This window comes from Triticum urartu, chromosome 1A (genome assembly GCF_056163025.1).
Source record: "Triticum urartu cultivar PI428250 chromosome 1A, HENAU_Tu73, whole genome shotgun sequence".
Lineage (NCBI taxonomy): Eukaryota > Viridiplantae > Streptophyta > Magnoliopsida > Poales > Poaceae > Triticum > Triticum urartu.
The window spans coordinates 313,217,883-313,237,648 of NC_141873.1; positions in this window are offsets into that span (position 1 = coordinate 313,217,883).

Here is a 19,766-nt window from a genome sequence, read left to right on the forward strand (position 1 = left end):
TGACCTAGGCAGGCTAGTTTGGCCTAGTGGGTTTCAGTGATATGACGTGGTACAGTGCCGTCCAGTCTTCGCGTGTGGTAGTAGTATTGCGGGTACAGTAAGTTTTCTTGAAGAAGCGGAATTCAACGAAGTCATGATGGTTCCTTTGTCCGAACAACTTACAGTGGGAAAGGTTGGGCCTGTGATACGACCGGGGTAGACCAGGATAATTTTGTGCATGGCAGGTGGACCAGGATGGTCGACGTCCCACATGTCGGTGAATGAAAGTATTCTTTCTGATATAGAGGACGAGCAACGAGTATTCATTGTTTATTTTTGATGAAAGCTATTGTCTCCACTGTTACGACGGAGGAGTGTGAAACACGGCAGCCCAGTGAACTTGGCATGTGCACCACTCCCTCCTTCCTCATGTAATGCCCAGGTTACAGCTTTTTCCCACTTTCTCTCTATCTATTTCCTCTCAAATGTTTTTTACCTTTCTTTTTTTAAGACACAATTGTTTTTTATGCCTTTTTTAGAATTATTATTTTTATACCTAGGAGCACATGTAGAGACGGGCTCTTGCAGAGCCCACTCCTTGACTTTGTCAATGCCTCTCTCTCCTGCACATAAGGAGTACTACTTGCTATGCATGCATGCGGCGGGCAGCTGGCGTCTTGAGGGGCCAGGGCGGTGAGAGTGGGCTCCGGAAGCGGTCCGGACTCTAGCATAATTTTGGTTTTTACAGTATTTGTTTCTCCATTGACAGGTAGGCCTGCGTAGATAGATAAAGAACACGAGCTGATGAGGCACATGCGGACTGTTTGACTGGTCAACCAGACAAATACGGAGCTATACGCTGAGCCAGTGACCGTATAATCACCATATCTCATATACAATGATCAAAGTGAGCTACCAAGACAAGTTCGATGACCGCCAATGCATTTTACTCGGTAATAAATGACCAGGATTGAAGGGGAATCCAAATTTACTTCGTCTTCTGTCCTTGAGCTGTTGGCAAACCAATGCACTGTACGGTTGTCCGGCTACTCCACCCCAGAGCTCTCACCAAGCGTCGTTCATGCCACCGCACCGCACACTAACCGGTAAGGCAGCGATGGCATCCCGCCGCGCCGAGTTCCTCGCCGCCCATGACCGCACACAAAATGGTAGGGAAGCGATGGCATCCCACCGTGCCAAGTTCATCACCGCTCGCGACCTCACAACTATGTGGGAGGAATTTGAAGATGCCAAGGCCGAATGGGCGGTAGAGCAAGAGGCGGCCAAAGCCGCACAAAGGGAGCGGAAAAGTCAGAAAGCACTCAAGAAAAGAGAGGCCCGCCGCCGCAAGAAAGAAAAGGACGCACGCGCTGCTCCGGAGAGGTCGGCGGAGTTCCAAGCATGGTGGGGTGTCGCCGACAAAGCTGGGAAGGAGAACGACGGCGTCTGGCCAGCATGTGAGAAGTAGTAGTACTAGTAGTTAGTGTGTGTGTGTGTGTGTGTGTGTGTCTGAGTACGAGCATGTACCAGTACTACTAGTTACTACTGTAGTTCTTAGAGCAAATTGCCAGTACATTAGCCTAGACTAAATGGAAAAATTCCTATCCTAAGCATCAAATGGCATCTCTTTCTCTATAGTAATTGAGATGCATGTCATCTCACTTCCTATGATTTTCATATTCCTATCCTATGAACGAAAGAAGGCCTCTGTTGTAGTAACTACTGTAGCTAGTAGTACTGCTGGTACAGTAGTTTTCTTCAAGAAGCGGAATTCAACGAAGTCATGATGGTTCCTTCGTCCAAGCAACTTCAAAGTGGGAAGTGGGCCTGTGATTTGACGGCTCATTAGTCATTGTTACTGCGGTGCGACGACTTGGGTGACTCCCTTGGAGTTCTGCGTGCATGGCAAGTGGACCAGGATGGTCGACGTCCCACATGTTGGCGAACGGAATAGTATTCTTTCCGATATCGAGGTATAGTATCACTGCTGATTGGCGCAAAAAAATAGTATCACTGCCGATTTATAATTAATTTTTATTTCTGATGAATGCTAGCGTTTCAACTCTTACGACGAAGGGTTCCAAACACAGCACGTGCTGGATGTCCCACACGTCAGCGAAAGGAGTGGGACATGAACAGCGTGGTAGAGCCCAGCGTAAAAAAACAGCGTGGTAGAGCGTCTCCACTTCTTCCACTTCTGGGTCGGAGACCACACGTAGTAGTACTTAGTGGTATGAACGATACAAAGTGCGACCTGGAGACAAAGACAAGTTTTCCGCAAAAAAATGGAGACAAAGACACGTCTAGTTGGAAGGTCTCGGGGCATACACGTAAACAAATATAAAAGTTAATATGTGCCTCCAACTAATATAGTAGTAGTAGAGTACTTAGGCACGTACTCCATAACATCACCGTGCATTGCACATACAACATTTAGTGGTAGTACGTAGTAAGAGACAAATGTCACCCAAGAGTTCCCTTCTCGACCTACTTTTAGGTGTTTGGTAGAGTGTATGGAGGGTGCATGAGTCCACACTAGTTTAGCACAAATACACTAGAAGCATGCATGAAGAGAGCATCCATGAAGAGGGGTGTTGAGTTGAGCATGCCTGAAGAGGGAACAACTATGCTGAGACAAGAACGCAACCAAACACACCCTATATGCCACGCATGTTCATACGATTTGTGCCTTTCTACTTCACTTACTGCGCTACATTACTCAGGTTCGTACGTCCACTCCTGGGTACATGTTCGTCTCGTAGTTCCAGTCCCACGTGTTCTTCATATAGATGGAACGATCCTTGCATAACACGTTCACCTTGATGCTAGATGTCTCGCGTGTTGGCAAAAGGATGAACAAAGCTCACGTAAAAAAATAGAGTGGAAGTACATAGATTCCGGATGACCGAGAAGGAGCAAGGGACCTCGTGGTGGAGTGGCTGCACTCATAATATTTAATATTATTCAGCGATATAAAATTGACCAATCATCTCCACAGTGGACTGGAAGAGTACGAAACACGGCAGCCAAGTGTTGTTACATCATACTAGTACATGGCTAACCGACGCTATCACCATATTTCTTGGCTTCCGTGCGACACCTATCTCTAGTAATCCAGCAGTCTGTATCGCTTCTCCCTCCTCGTGTCTATCAAAGTGCGGCGGGCTGGCGTTTCTGCCATCTATTGAGGTCGGTTAACTATCACATGTTAGTGACATGCCAAGAGCATTCTAAAAAAAGTCCTTTCACGTTCCGTTTTCAAAAAGAAAAAAAATCCTTTCATGTACGAATTTGCCTGTATGCTTTGAGCAACTTGCATGTCCTATGCTGCTCATGTTTGATACTCAACTTAGCTAGAGGTTAGACTAACTCATGACTAACCCTGAACTAACTGTAGCCAAAGAGGTGTTTGGGTGACAGGGTTAGATTGACAATAAATGCACTTCATGGAGAGAGAAAAGTGATTTTTCAGTGGTCCCAATGAGAACTATCTCCAGTTTAAACCCTCATGGGTGGGATAGTTTTTTTGGTGGGTTCGGTCCAACTTGCTCCAATTTAAACCCTCATGCTTAGATAGTTTAGGGCTATTTGAGCCCCAACTAGCTCAAACTAACTCTAACCCATGGATCCAAACAGGGCCTATGGCCAGTCTCGACGCAGAGCAGTCGCGTGCACCGGGAAGCGGCGCTCTCTCGGTCGTCGCACCCCTTCAAAGCCGGCGCCAGTGAGAGGTCGCCTCCGCTCTGGCCGGGCATTAATGCGGCACTGACGCTCCAGGGCGACACTGACCGTTTCACGCGGGAAGCGCGCGCTGGCAAGGGAGTATAGGTTTTGAACCGTTTCAGGTGTAGTACTGGTAGTTTGCAAAACTACTCAATTATTGCACTCAGTTTCCTAGGAAATTGTGGTAAAAAACGTTACTCCACAGCCCACTTCCCTTCTCCTTCCTCTTCCACCGCCTGCGCACGTCCGCGGGAAGCGACCGGTCAACCCTTATATAGGAGTGCTAGCACAAAAAGATGCATGCATGGCACTAAAATTTCCATATTAAAGCGTCGCTCCGGCAGGAGTATGGCGTATGTTGTTACCTTCGGCCGGCCCATGGCTACCGGGCGACGGCGACCAGAGAAGAGGCAGCGGGAGGGGAATGAATGCAGCTACTGTTTGGGTTCGCCTTCTGGCCTAAATAAATGCGCAGCATCACATGTACCCGTGGGTGCACAAATTGTAACATACGTGTCTGCTTAAGTGGGCGTCACGTAACTGGTGTGTGTGTGAGAGATATTCTGAGAGACAGAGTGCATGTGTGCGACTCTACTCTTCGCACATGTACTCAACCTTTTGCATCGGGATATAAGTATAATGGTATTTACTTTAGCTAGTGATTTACGTGGCCATGTTAACGTGGTTGTGTCAAAAAAATGTCACTTCCTGCTCATGATTTGCGTTATATAATTACGAGCAAGATTCTCGTGCATTGCACGGAACATCAATATGCATTTTTTTACAGAACACCTGTTGTGATTGACCCATGCAGGAGTAATCCCATGTGTAAAAACTAATGATATCTCGAGAATTTTATCGGAAAACTGGTATCTCGAGAATGTCATCGAAAAAATGAAAGATCGGAGATAAGGCGAGGAGGAGTGGAGCGTGGTGGTGACTGGTAGTCGGAATGGGCGGAGGCATGGGGATGGACAGCGCCGGCAGGCGGCAGCGGCCACCATGCATGCTAGATTGTTCCAGAGACTTATTCCTTTTTTAATTGCTGCACAATGAGGTTGCGGGAGATAATGATGTGGAGAGAGGTGCAGGTATCTTTTGTAAAATTATCATAGTTTGCTTTCTATCCTCAAATATAGATCATATGGTCTGTATTACAAGATGGCAGGCACACCATGACCACCAACTCATTTTTTTATAAGGGTACAGATGATATGTTTGCTGACTACTAAAGTAAAGTGGAATTTGTCCATGTTATGCAAGTAAATAAAGCTGATTGTTCATCATACGGGTAAGGTTGGATGAAGGGTGGTAGGAACAAATGCTCCGCCTAGAGCATGTGTGTGTGAGATGGAGTCTTAGTGTGTGTGTGTGGGTGTGTGAGAGAGAGAGAGAGAGAGATGGAGTCTTAGTTTGTGTGTGTGAGAGAGAGAGGGAGAGAGATGGAGTCTTAGTGTGTGTGTGTTGGGGGGGGCGTGCATGTGTGTGTGTGTGTGTGTCGCGGGGTCCTCTGTGGCAGATGTAATTTAAGTGTCCATGGCTTTCATCATAGAGAGGTGATGTGTATGGCAGAGGCCACCAACGATGGGGTGCGAGAGAGAAAATGCCCGTAGAGAGGGAAGAGAAGGTGTGTGCGCGTGAGAGGAGTCGACTTCAAGAGAATGTGTTTGTTCGAGAGACACCGAGGAAGACTACTATATATCAATGGTGCATGTAGGCGGGAATTAAACTAATGGATGCTCTTATTGGTTTCAGGGATATAGGGGAAGAGTGAGAGGCGGGGGGGGGGGGGGGGGGTAGGTAGAAGGAGATTGGTAAGTGTGAGTGTGTGTTTTACCCATCCAAGCGGAAGTTATGTGCACAAAAGAGGAGAACGATTTGATGTGGCGTTAGGATTGAGGGTAATTAAATACGTATTGAGACATAGAGACCTTGAACATGCATGTGTGAGAGGTATACATGTATACGTGGGATGTGTGTGTGTGCGCGCGCATGATCGAGATAAAAGAAAGAGGACATAAGTCATAAGATCAACGACATGGGAGAGACGGATCGGTATGACAATATGTATGCATGTGAGAATGCATGGAAGAAGTCCCGACAATTGAGCATGTGTTTTTGTCTTTAAGAGATAGTGGCGTGGGCTGGAGCATGCATCTATGGCGAGCAGAGGGAGTGAGGCGCAACGATTGTGCAAAAGAGACCAACCTATAAATGCATATGTATGGAGAGACATATATAGTGTGGGTTATCGCAAGACTCCGTGCGAGAAAGAAATGTTGATGGAGAAACTACAGATAGATACAGAGATGGAGATGCTAGCTAGAGGGACATCCGCTAGTTTGGGTGTTGGAGATGACCGTCGGGTGGTTCAAAGGGCGAAGTTATATATGTGTGTGAGAGGGCACTTGACTGCATGTAGAGAGAAACATATGTAGTGTGCGTGATAGGCATCAAGAGTGAGGGCGAGAAAGAAGGTTGATGGAGAAACAGATAAATAGAAAGATAAAGATGCTAGCTAGTGTGCGTTAGAGATAGGAGTATAGTGGATCAGAAGGCTGGGTTATGTGTGTGGGTGTGAGAGAGATAGAGAGAGGGTGCATGTGAGTCACATACAAACAGATATCAGAGAGAAATGATATCCAGAGAGACAGAGTTTTGTGTCTGTGAGAGAGAAAGATATTTCACAACGAGAGTGATAGCTGGAGAGACATATGAGGGAACGCAAGATATCTCTAGGGAGAGAGGGTGTGTGTGAGCGACATACAAGAGAACAATGGAGAAATATGAGACCCTGGGAGACAGAGTTTGTGTTTGTGTGTGAGAAAGAGATATTGAAGAGGAAGAGTCGTAGGTTCTCATATCTAAGGAGCGAAAGACATCTTTGTATGAGGGGTGTGCGAGTGGCACACATGGGAATAGTAGAGAGAAATGAGACCCCGGGAGACAAAGTTTTGTGTTTGTGTGAGAGAAAGAGATTCCACATGGAGAATCATAGTTAGAGAGACATAGCAGGGAGCGAGATATACTTAGAGAGAGATAGAGTGATGAAGGTCGAGGGAGAGAGTATTGTCAGTGTGTTACGAAGATAAAAGATAATTGTCGACATACAGGTAGCACGAGAGATACCTGAGAGATGATGAACGCGTATAGGTCCAGAGAGATAGTCCTGTATAAGCATGAGTGATAGCTATATGAGACGAATATCTGGATTAAAGGGGATTCAAATATTTAAACTGGAGATCACGACATCGATAATATCATAACACAAATTGGTGTATCAAACATGCATATTCATTTGAATTTGGGCACACGTGTAACGTTATATAGTTTATCAATATTGGTGATCCATAGATTCTTCAATTACAAACAATGCATGGTTTATATGCAATTAATGTATAAACGGGATTACACTATATCTTGTGTGTGTGAAACACATTATACATGTTTGAGAAGTAAAAAAAACCGCATGAAACACACATTAATTGGAGATGGTTAGCAAGGAATGCATACATTGGATTTCACTATAAAGTGGTTTCAAATATTTGAAAATCCAAATTGATGGATACAACCTTATGAATCTGAGATCATACCATTTGTAAACCATATTTATGTATAAATGGTGTTGTGCTTTTGAAAGTATATATATATAAAATGATGTATATAGAATGTAATTCCAATTGAAAATGGATCCCGCCCGAAAAAAATAGAATACAAATGGGATTCGAATTGAGTTGGCATGGTAAACGTGCACTCTGCAAAATTTGAATAAATCGGGGAAAGTCGCAGTAACCGCCCGAAACCAAAATCTGCGAGATGGAAATCACTACTGCCTATCCCTGCCACGCAAAGCCTATATGCTGGATTTCTATAGGTTTCGGTAGGGGTAGGTTTGTAATTTCACCCAAACGTGACGTAACCGCCTCTCACCCGGATTCATACACGGTGGGTGCCAAAACACAGTGTGTCCTCGGCCGAAATCGACTCCCTCCCTGATTCATATTCATACATGGTGGGCACCAAAAACAAACTCTCGTCGGCAAATATTCGGTGTATGCGAGATTACCGTCCTATCCCCAACCGACTAGTGTTGTTGTGATGTAGTAGAAATTTGAAACGGGGGCTAAGTTTGTAAATTTCCTCGCATTTGAGACAAGCGCGCCCTGAATACATGGTTCCCCCTTCCTCTCTACCTCCCTTTTCCCCATTCGTACTCCGTGGGCGCCAAAACACCCTCTCCACCCCACCCTCCTCCGTCCGCCGCCGTCCACCACCCCATCCACCGCCGTCCTCCTCCACCATGCCGGAGCTGATACCCCGCCGCCGCCGTCCATTACGAGAGATCGACCTCTCTCATCCACGGCTTCGGACTGGGATCCTTGCATCCCGTCCTCTCGCTTCATCCCCGCTGTCGTCCACCTTGTCAGCGCCGCTCCTACGACCGTCTCGTCCACCGCGCCCTGCCGCCACCATCTACCCTCCTAGATCTGCTTCCACGCCGCCGACAGCCATCGCTACCGCAACACCGTCAAATTCTCAGCAGATGCGTACACGGCGCCGCACCAAAGGCGGTACTCTTTCGTATCTGCTCAACTTATTTATCGCAGCAAGAAAATAGATCGCCACTGCTTTACTCTGATTTCTTATCTTGGTTGTGAAGTTGCCTTTGTCCGGTTTGCACCTTCAGATCCGCCATGGCACGCTCAATACCATACTCGCAATGCTCATGGTTTTCCCCTTTTATATTCCACACTACTTAAATCACAGTAGACTAAATTTCAAAATTGGGTCGGTCGATTTTTCAGAGCTCGCCGGAGTTCGCAGGTGCGATCGAAGGGGCTCGGGTGGGGAAGGTGGTTTTGGGGGGCGGTGGTGGGGCCTCGTCGAACGAAGAAAACTCGACACGGGTGGGGGCGGGGGTGGGGGTGGGGGTGGCGGAGGAACACAGGCGGTGGGGCCGGTGGTTCGGCCGGCGGCCCGTGCGGTGTTCTGTATGGGAAGCATAGTATGTTCCTTGTCAGGAAGGGGAGCAGGGACATCTGCAGTCTAACAGCTGATAGAGCTGGCCTGTACGTGATCGATAGGCTTTCAATTACTAGCGGCAATACAACACCGTAATTTCCAGCCAGTTCCACTTTCCCGATTTATATATCCTGGTTATGGTGTACCCCTGTTATGTACACTATGATTTGCCTAGTTGTTGTGTGCTCTTGTTATCATGGTTTGGCAATAAACTCTCTATAAAGTATATTATGAACCTATCATCTGCCAGCCATCCTTACTTCTGGAGCCTATTTTTTTGTGTACTCGTGCCAGATTATATAAATGCACGCACCATATTACAGCACACATGAGCTCTCTCATCAGAATCCAGTGATAGAACACAAGTGTTTACAGGGGCGCCCCTATATTAGAATATCATCTACATTATAAAGATAATCTCACAACTATTTGTGTTTTCATGGTTCTCAGATATCATACGCAATTATAGTGAATATCAGAATCCGCGCATCAGAAGAATATTGTGGAACACAACAATGACTTACAAAATTGGCACCAAGGCATTGAGTGCCATTCTGGAAGCAATGAAACTCGTACACTCCCCACCTGTTGATTCTTGTTCAGAATATCATCCTAATGACTATTCTAACCTCGAGGAGTCAAAGGCAGATGGCCTGTCATGTTCACCCATCAAGGTGCCTGTTCTAATTTGGCAAGGTTTTATTGATTGCATGCATCTTGCATATGTTGTCTTGCATTTCTTCTACTTTGTTGCACCGCCATCTGCTTAGTTCACTCATCATATATGTCGAGATGCCATGCCCATCCATTATCAATACATATTCCATCTGTCATCGTACCATGTTTTTCCACTCAAATGCTTACATTAGTGTAGAATATATCCAATGCCAATGTTTTTATCAATTGTTCACTCCAAATTATCTCATCTGTATGAATGGTTACATTAGTGTAGAATATATCCAATGCCAATGTTTTTTTAGCTCTGCATTGTTCTTGTAAGTACATGCTGTCCTTTATCAGTGTACTTATAATGGCTGGTAGGTGTTCATGTACCATCACTCTGCAGCTTATTTTCCTTTGCCCTTCATTTTCTACACATTAGATCTATATTTACTCGTACCATAAGGTTGGTACTAAAGAAGTTTAGCTGTGCATTGCTTTTGGCTGTACCTTTTGCCTGTATCACTGCACTTACATTTATAGCTACTTGGTTATGTAGCATCACTCTTCATCTTATCTTAAATATTCTCCATTTTTTCGTATATTATCACATCTATATTTACTCTTAACAAAATGTAGAATAAAGGCAATGCTTTTGAAGAAGATTCTGTGGTAAACTTCTTGAATTGCCCCCCCCCCCATCAGCATGGACAAGGCCTTTATAGAGCCTGTCTTCACCAATAATGTAAGTTTGTTCATCTCAAGCCTTCAAACTTTGTTGTATATATTTGGTTAGGCATGACTGCAACAGCTGTTTATTTTTGGTGTTTGCATCAAATTGCTTGTTTAAAGTTTATTATGTAGTTCATAAACAAAAGTTCGTCCTTTCTCAATTTAAGTTTTCAGTTGTACAACCAAGTTCCTTCTTCATACCATGTAAATTAAACTATACAGAGCAAGTGATCTTCTTTTGCACTGCATGTATGCTTCTGTTCTTCATCTGTAATCCAGTGGTGTGGTGAACCTACCAACTACAGCACAATGTCATATTCTGCAATGTCTTAACTATGAACAATGTCATATCATTCTACTATTATTTAAACCGTCTCTTTATTTGCCAATCTAAAATGGTATAAATTGACAGCACACTAACCACTGATACTTATGAGTTCTTGATCTATAATCCAGTGGTGTCGTGAAGCTGCCAACTCCTTCACAATGTCATTTCCTGCCATGTCTTGACCTGAACAATACCATATTGTGTTAATACAAATTTAAACTGTGTCACTTTATTTGTCATTAAGAAATGTGATGAATTGTCAGCACTGATACTTTTATGTGCAAAACATGTCATCTGTCTGCTTGTGTTATCTTTCAGAGTGAGGAAGATATAAGTGTTGAACAAGCGCAGTCTCATCATCTTGCTCAGCTGCTTGCGCTGCAGCTCCCCAGCTCCCAAGTGCAGTCTCATCATCTTGCTCAGCTGCTCGCGCTGCTTGCTCATCCAAAACCCGACCCGATAGCTTAACGGAGTTCCGTTACGATGGATGCCACGTGCCGGTCACCCTTGACGAAAGCACTTCTGTGACGCACGATTTATTGTCATGGAAGTGGACACTTCCATGATGATAATTTTGGTAATGTCATGGAACACTTCTACGACAGCACAGGTATGACTATCTTGATTCTGTCATAAATTTGTCATGGATGTACATGCATGACAAAAAAACGACCTACTGTGACAAACATGTATCATCACGGAAGTGTATTTTTTTTTGTAGTGTTGCCGAACCACTGGATTCGTCTCTGGCCACGGACTTCGAGCCGCCTGCATCCGTGCCTATCAAATCCAATTGGGCGCCGATCATGGAGTTCACCTCCTCGGATATCTTTCAGCACTCACCTTTCGGCGATGTGCTAAATTCATTATGGTCTCTCTCCTTGTCAGGAGAACCTTAGCCGAACAATGTCCGGCTAGAATGGGATGCGGACGACGAAGAAATTCGCTGCCCACCCACCACCCACTTAGTAGCCACTGTCGACGATTTAACCGACATGCTCGACTTCGACTCTGAAGACATTGATGGTATGGACAATGATGTAGGAGATGAACAGGAACCACCGCCCACAGGGCGCTGGACCGCCACCTCATCATATGATATATACATGGTGGACACCCCCAAAGAAGGCAATGGCGAAGAGACAGCGGAGGATGACCCCTCCAAGAAGCAACCCAAGCGCCGATGTCAGCAGCGCCGCTCTAAGTCCTGCCATAGCAAAAGTAGTGATACCGGCACAAGAGACAATAACACTCTGGATAGTGCCGAAGACAACAACAATCCCCTCCAGCACGATGTAGAGTGGCAGGGTGAACAAGCTAGCCCTCCAGAGCAGGCAACAGATGGAGAATCGGAGGAGGACAATTACATGCCTCTCTCCGAAGACGAGGTGAGCCTCGGCGACAAAGTATTTATCATGCCTGAGGATACCGTCGAGCAGGAGCGCTTCAAGGGCCAGCCTATGGCCACAACACATAGCTTGAAGAAAAAGCAACAAGAGCTTCAAGCTGATCAAGACTTGCTAGCAGACAGATGGACCGAAGTCCTTGCGGCCGAGGAATACGAACTCGAGCGCCCCTCCAAGAGTTACCCAAAGCGCAGGTTGCTACCTCACCTCAAGGAGGAAGCATTGAAACCCGCATCACTAGCGTATGATGCGGCTGACGGACCACCTTGTGGCCAAGACAGAAAGGCATTTCAGCCAGAAGTCAAGCCCGCACCCCCCGCCAATCAAACAAAAATACCAAGGCCCGAGGCAACACGCGGGACCTGCGAGACATATTGCAAAACAAGGCAAAACATGCAAGATCGATCTATGGATCACGGGGGCGCGCACCAATACGCGACGATGATTGTCACGTCGGATACACTAAAAGCAAAATCGGCCGAGCCGAACACGGCAGACAAGACTCGTATGAACCGTGTCGCGATATAGCCCGGCACAGAGGCGCCGCACACCCCTTATGCTTCACTAATGAAGTAATGGATCACGAATTCCCAGAAGGGTTTAAACACGTAAACATCGAATCATACGATGGTACTACAGACCTCGCGGTATGGATAGAAGACTTCTTCCTCCACATTCACATGTCCCGCGGGGATGACCTACATGCCATCAAGTATCTCCCGCTAAAACTCAAAGGGCCGGCTCGGCATTGGCTTAATAGCTTGTTGGCAAACTCCATCGGAAGTTGGGAGAACCTGGAAGAGGCATTCCTGGACAATTTCCAGGGCACTTATGTGTGACCGCCGGACGCTGACGATTTAAGTCATATAACACGGCAGCCAGGGGAATCGGCCAGGAAATTCTGGACCCGGTTCCTAACCAAGAAGAACCAAATTGTCGACTCTGCGGATGCAGAGGCCTTAGCGGCATTTAAGCATAATATCCGTGACGAATGGCTCGCCCGGCACCTTGGCCAAGAGAAGCCAAAATTCATGGAAGCCCTCACAACACTCATGACCCGCTTTTGTGCGGGCGAAGATAGCTGGTTGGCTCGTAGTACCAATACAGCAAGCAAACCTGGCATATCAAAAGCCAGAGATAGCAACGGCAAACCACGACGCAACAAACACAAGCGCCACAAATATGGTGAAAACGCCAAAAATACGGCAGTTAATGCCAGGTTCAGGGGCTCAAAGTTCGGTCAGCGGAAAGGGCCACCCAAAAATACAAATCCAGGTCCATCCAGTCTGGACCGCATACTCGCTCGCCAATGCCAAATTCATGGCACCCCAAAAACGCCAGCCACCCATACCAACAGAGAATGCTGGTTCTTCAAACAAGCCAGCAAGGCAGGCGCCAAAGACGAAGAGGGGTCTCAAAGCGACGATAGTGACGAAGAGCCCAGATCACCAAACACAGGAGGGCAAAAGAAATCATCCTCCCATATTCAGTCGGTGAATGTGGTAAATACCACCCAAATTGCCAACTTGGACCAGATATGCACCCTTAGGGATGGCGGCTCAACGGAACTAGCTGTCCCACAATATAAGCTAGGGCCGGTCACATTCAACCGCACGGACCGTCTGGTTAACACCAATCAGGGCAATCCAGCCGCACTAATCCTCGACCTAATAGTAGACGGGTTCCACCTCACTCAAGTCCTTATGGACGGAGGTAGCAGTTTAAATCTACTTTACCAGGACACAGTGCACAAGATGGGCATCGATCATTCAGCGATCAAGCCCACTAAAGCCACTTTTAGAGGCATCATACTAGGTATGGAGGTTAGCTATACAGGCTCCATTGCCCTCGAGGTAATCTTCGGATCACCAGAAAATTACCGTATCGAAGAGTTAATCTTCGAAATCGCCCCTTTCCGCGGTGACTATCAAGCACTGCTCGGGCGAACCGCGTTCGCTCGATTCAACGCAGTGCCACATTATGCCTACCGTAAGCTCAAAATGCCCGATCCACGAGGCGTCATCACGGTTCATGGCATGGCCGAACATTCCTACGGCACCAACAAATACATCACTGCCTTAGTAGCAGAAACAACGGCAGCACCTTGCAGCCGAACTTCGAGTCAATGCCCAGGCTCCCGGACACCGTCAAGGGGCTCCGGACTACTTCGCGGAAGGATACCCAAACTCGTCCGGAGCTCAACTAAACACTCCGGCGAAGGCCATGACAGGCCGAACTCAGCGGTTCAACTGCCCTCCAGCACGCAAACATTTCTTATATTTCCTTCGCAGGTTCACCTTTGCACCGACCAGGACGGACTCCACGGAGGCAGCTTGAATGCGTCAGGGGATCCTTAGACATTCCCCGCAGTGAACATCCGGCTATAATACGGATCCGCACTCAACCTCTTCCCCCTGGTCATAGTAGGCTATGCTATCACAACTCCTTTTTTATCACATTACTTGTACCCACACGCATAGACGTATTATTCAAATACAACATTTGGATTTACATGATGTTTACCTGCTGACTATTTCTTATCAAAATCATGTCGTCAAGTGGCATTCGTACACAGCGATACGCCTTAAATATGCCAGGGGCTTCGTATTTCCCCTAACATGGCAATAAAAGTCCGAACACCTTCATGGAAGTTCAGCACCCCGAACCTATAGCATTATATGCATCAGCTCCGAATCATGTCTTGGGTCAATAGTTGGGTTTGCCCGGCTCCCATGCTTTGGTACCTTACGTTCCGCTATATCGGCTAAGGTAGCACTGGGACAACTACTGCGATTGTGTCCCGGTTCTTCCGAATAAGCACCTCAGTAGAGAAAGCCGAAAACTGACTGTCATGATACGGGAGAGCTGGTCAGCTGTTCGAGCGGTCACAAAATCTTTAAGTATTTCTCCCGCATAATGCCATAACCAATGCAGTGTGCGATGGATCGGCTTTTTCTCCGATCAGGTGCTTGTAGAGCCCCTAGTATGGTCTTCCGAACACAAGGGGCTGCGCCGACCATACTAAAGCTCCTATGGCTAAGTGAGAGTGATAAAGCCCTATAGTCCGATTGCCAGGTTCGTTGTGCTGAGAACCTCCTTCGGAGGACCCAAAAATGGGATAAAGAGTGCTCAGGTTTATCCCGAACACCCCCGTACTTCTTACGTGGGGGCAGAAGCCGACGACTGGCCAACTCTCAGTTTTAACATAAAAACAGCCGCATAGGAGGGCAAACTTTTATATAACAGGCGACATATAAACGACCTTGTTCAAACATTACAAAGGACAACATGATCGACATTCATGGAAATATAATGCCCTTGGTGCATAGCTCCACTGCAAGGTAGGATCCTTTCAGGACACTCATATAATATAATTCGGGCTTGCGGTGCTCCTTCCCCTCTGGCGGTCCCTCGGTCACTAGCTTTTCGGCATCCATCTTCCCCTAGTGCACCTTTGCGAAGGCGAAGGCCATTCGCGCTCCTTCTATACAGACCAACCGCTTGATGACGTCGAGTCTAGGGTAAGCGCTTACAAGCCGCCTCACGAGCCCGAAGTAGCTGCTTGGAATCGGCTCGGCAGGCCATAGCCGGATAACCATATCTTTCATGCCTAGTTCCGCCGCCTTATGTAGTTCGATCAGCTGTTTCAGTTGATCGACAAAAGGCACCGGATAATTCAGCGCCAAATACTGCGACCAAAAGAGCTTATCGGTGGTGTTCCTTCCTTCGGCTCGGTAGAATTGAGCGGCATCTGATATGTTGTGAGGTAGCTCTGCAAATACACCTGAGAAGTCCGGATTCACAGTTAGAAACATAGTTTTCCCTTCAAATACTTGCTTTACATGGGAAAAGACTTACCCACTGCGATCTTCCTCGCCTCTTAGATCCCCTGCAGGGCGCTTTGGGTTTCCCCCCGGGCATCACTCGTGGCTTGACGCGCCTTGGTGAGTTCGGACTATTTCTCTGTTAAACTCTGCTCCAAGGTCTCGCATTTACTTACGACCTCTTGTAGCCCCTGCTCAGCTTTAATAACTCTGGCCTCGTGTTTCTCACGAAGAGTCCGCTCCGTGGTCGCCTTTTCCTCAGCCTCGGCAACAGCCCTTTTGAGGGCCTCAACTTCGATCATAACCCCTAGCACAAATTATGTGGTTTATTTCATACTGCACATTTATTTCACAATAAATGTGCGCAACGCTTGTGCATACCTTGTTTATCCCTCAACTACATTTTCAATTGGCCAATTTCTTCTATGGCTCGCTCCATACTTTGATTCAGTCCGGAGATCTCCGCAGTACGAGAGGCAGCAGCCGCTACAGGTATCTGCTTGAAACAGAAGAGAAATCAATATCATTCAATGAGTCTTCCTGTGATCATCAATGCGATCCCTTGTCCGGTTCTTTCTTTTACCGAACAGTGTATCAGGGGCTACTATCTATACTATGACACTCTTTGGCAACTTATAAAACATACCTCAAAGCCACTTATAAGGCTGATACAGGCTTCGTTCAGTCCACTCTCGGTTGACTGAATCTTCTCAATCACCGCACCAATAGGGGCAAGGTGTTCGTCAACAATGGAGGCGTCTCGTAACGCCACCAACAAAGCATCCGACACCTCTGGATGGACAGAGGTCGACGGCGGAACAGGCACGCCCCCTCCAGCCGAAGGAGGCTGCCTTCTTGATTCTGGAGCCGTATAGGCCTCTAGAATTGCATCCGGTGGGGAGCCGAACTCAGGGTCGCCCCCGCCGTCAGACCCCATGGGAATCTTTTCCCTCACGTGTCCGGCGCCTGCGGTTTGACCTCCAGGCGCCGTCTTCACGGTTTCTTCCTTTCCTCCTTGGCCGGGGTCCTTCTGGGACGAAGCCTATGTGTTATGCACCTGTTTGGAGGAAGGGGCCTTTGGGGGCGTCCCGCTCTCCATAGCATTTGAGCTCAGCAGGTCCTCTGATGAGTATTGTTTGGTACGGGACCTCACCAGACTACCAAAAAATATGGCTTAAGGTTAAAATACTAAGCCACGATGAGTCCAGACGCTTAAACGTACTCGGATTTTATATAGTTACGAGTTCACCAAGGGCTGGGCCCTGCGATCCGATGCCGGACCGCTGTCGGCGGCGGCAGTGCACTCCTCCGGAAGAGAAGCCCTTCCCCTTTTGGGTAGTTCGGCCTCCAAGGGTGCGGAGGCCGTCCTCTTCCTTCTTCCCCCGTAGGGGATTCATCTTCCTCCTCCTTTTCATCCTCTTCGGAGGCGGAATGGGCATCAGAGCCTTCAGGTATTGTGTCTGAAGTACCGCAACGACGAAGGCCGCCCTGCGTCTTTTTGGCCTCCTTCTCGGCCGTCTTCTTCGGCACCTTGTAAGGCGCCGAGACCAACATCTTCGTCAGAAGTGGGATGGCTGGGTCTTCGGGCAGTGGGGCCGGACAATGGATCTGCTCCGCCTTCTTTGTCCAGCTCTGGGAGAGTTGAATAAACACGCGTTAAGCGCTTCCTTTGGGTCATGTGGATCGAAAAGTTTGATAAACTCACCGAACTTGCAAGGCGGGACAGTTGGTACCCGCGGTCTTCGGCGAAGTCCGGCCATGTTTTGCTGGACTTGAAAAGCACCTTCCAAATGTCCTTGTGCGAGGAGCCGAAGAACCCTCGCAAGGTTTGGTGCCTGGCCGGATCGAATTCCCGTATATTGCAAGTCCGGTGTTGACAAGGCAGTATCCGGCGGACTCACATCACCTGGACAACGTTGACAAGTTCAATGTTCTTATCTCCCATATCTTTAACGTGGGTCTGGAGCACCGACAGTTCGTCAGACAAGGACGAGTCCAGGCCTTTCTTGACCCAGGATGTAAGCCATAGAGGGGCATCGGATCGAAACTCAGGCAATGCGGCCCATTCCTTGCCGCACGGCTCACTGATGTAAAACCACTGTTGTTGCCACTCCTGGACAGAATCATTAAAGGTTCCCGTTGGCCATATGACGTTGGGCATCTTGCTAACCATAGCGCCCCCGAACTCGGCGTGTTTGCCGCCCACCACCTTGGGCTTCACATTAAAAACCTTCAGCCATAAACCAAAGTGCGGCGAAATGCGGAGGAAAGCCTCGCACATGACAATGAATGTCGATATATTGAGGAAGGAATTAGGGGACATATCGTGAAGATCGATCCCATAATAGTACATGATGCCACGAACGAACGGGTGGAGGGGAAACCCTACCCCGCGGACAAAGTGAGGGAGGAATACAACCCTCTCGTGAGCTTCCGGAGTGGGGACGATCTGTCCCGCCGTCGGGAGACAGTGGCTGATTTTCTTGGCCAGATACTGGGCCTCCCGAAGCTTTTTGATATCCTTCTCTCGGATGGTAGAGGCCATCCATTTGCCTCCTGCTCCGGATCCGGACATCTTTGGAAGGCCTTTTGTGGGCAGAGAAGGAGAACGCTTGGGCGCTGGAGCCTGAGCAGAAGGGAATGAATCGGGAAGAAGGCGTGGGTGAAAAAAGTGAATCCTTGTCCCTTTATAAGGGCAGAAGAGGCGGTGCGCCTCCCCACTCACTTGGTAAAACCTCTTATTCCCCAAGCTCCGTAATTTATGGCGCGGTTGGGTTACCCACATCCGTATTGATGAGAATCCCGTGATTGGGGGACACGATCTTTGCTTTGACAAGACGTGTCAAGAAAATCGCCTCACGATATGTGCAGTGCTGGTTAAGAAAAACGGTTCGAATAATGACCGGGCCATGATATGATGTCGTGTTGCTAAACGTCAGCAGATTCAATTTGTGGAAATATTATTCTCTCTACGGTGGTATGCGGAACTTGTTCTGCAAAGCCGGACACTATCCTCGCGTTCAAGGTCTTCTATGGAGTATTCGGAGGAAGAACCCGCCTTGCAATGCTGAGGACAAATCTGCGCGCCGGACTCATCATCATTGAAACCTGGTTCAGGGGCTACTGAGGGAGTCCTGGATTAGGGGGTCTCCGGACAGCTGGACTATACCCTTTGGCCGGACTGGTGGACTATGAAGATACAAGATTGAAGACTTCATCCCGTGTCCGGATGGGACTTTCCTTGGCATGGAAAGCAAGCTTGGCAATACGGATATGTAGATCTCCTCCCCTGTAACCGACTTTGTGTAACCCTAGCCCCCTCCGGTGTCTATATAAACTGGAGGGTTTAGTCCATAGGACAAGATACAATCATACCATAGGCTAGCTTCTAGGGTTTAGCCTCTACGATCTCGTGGTAGATCAACTCTTGTAATACTCAGATCATCAAGATCAATCAAGCAGGACGTAGGGTATTACCTCCATCAAGAGGGCCCGAACCTGGGTAAACATCGTGTCCCCTGCCTCCTGTTACCATCCGCCTTAGACGCACAGTTCGGGACCACCTACCCGAGATCCGCCGGTTTTGACACCGACAGTCATATATAAGGCCATATAGCTATATGATTTTTTCTGGAATTTTTAAAAATATATTTATATTGTTTTTCTGAGTTTTTAGTATTTCAGGAAAATCATTTGAAAGAAGAAGTTAGGACCAACCGGACCGGGCCGGCCCAGTTCATCAGGCCGCGGCCCAGCCGGTCCAGCGCGCCGTACCGTCGTCTCGGAGCACGGGACGAAGTCCCGAGCCAGCACGCTGTCGCCACCCGTGTCCGCCCCGGACTCCGCTCTCGCCGCTGCCACTCTTGCCCCTTCCCCATGCCTCCCGAGGCCTCCCTCCCCTCCTTAAATGTCGGACGCCCCAGCCCCCTCTCTCCTCAAAGCAGCAACAGCAGCAGTAGCCGCCGCCGCCGCACATCGCCGCCGCCGCTACAAGCCGCCGCCCAGCATAGCCCGCGCAGCCGCTCCGCATAGTCATCGCCGCCTCTCGCCCGAGCCGCCGCATTGCAGCCGAGGTTGGAGATCTGCCGCCGC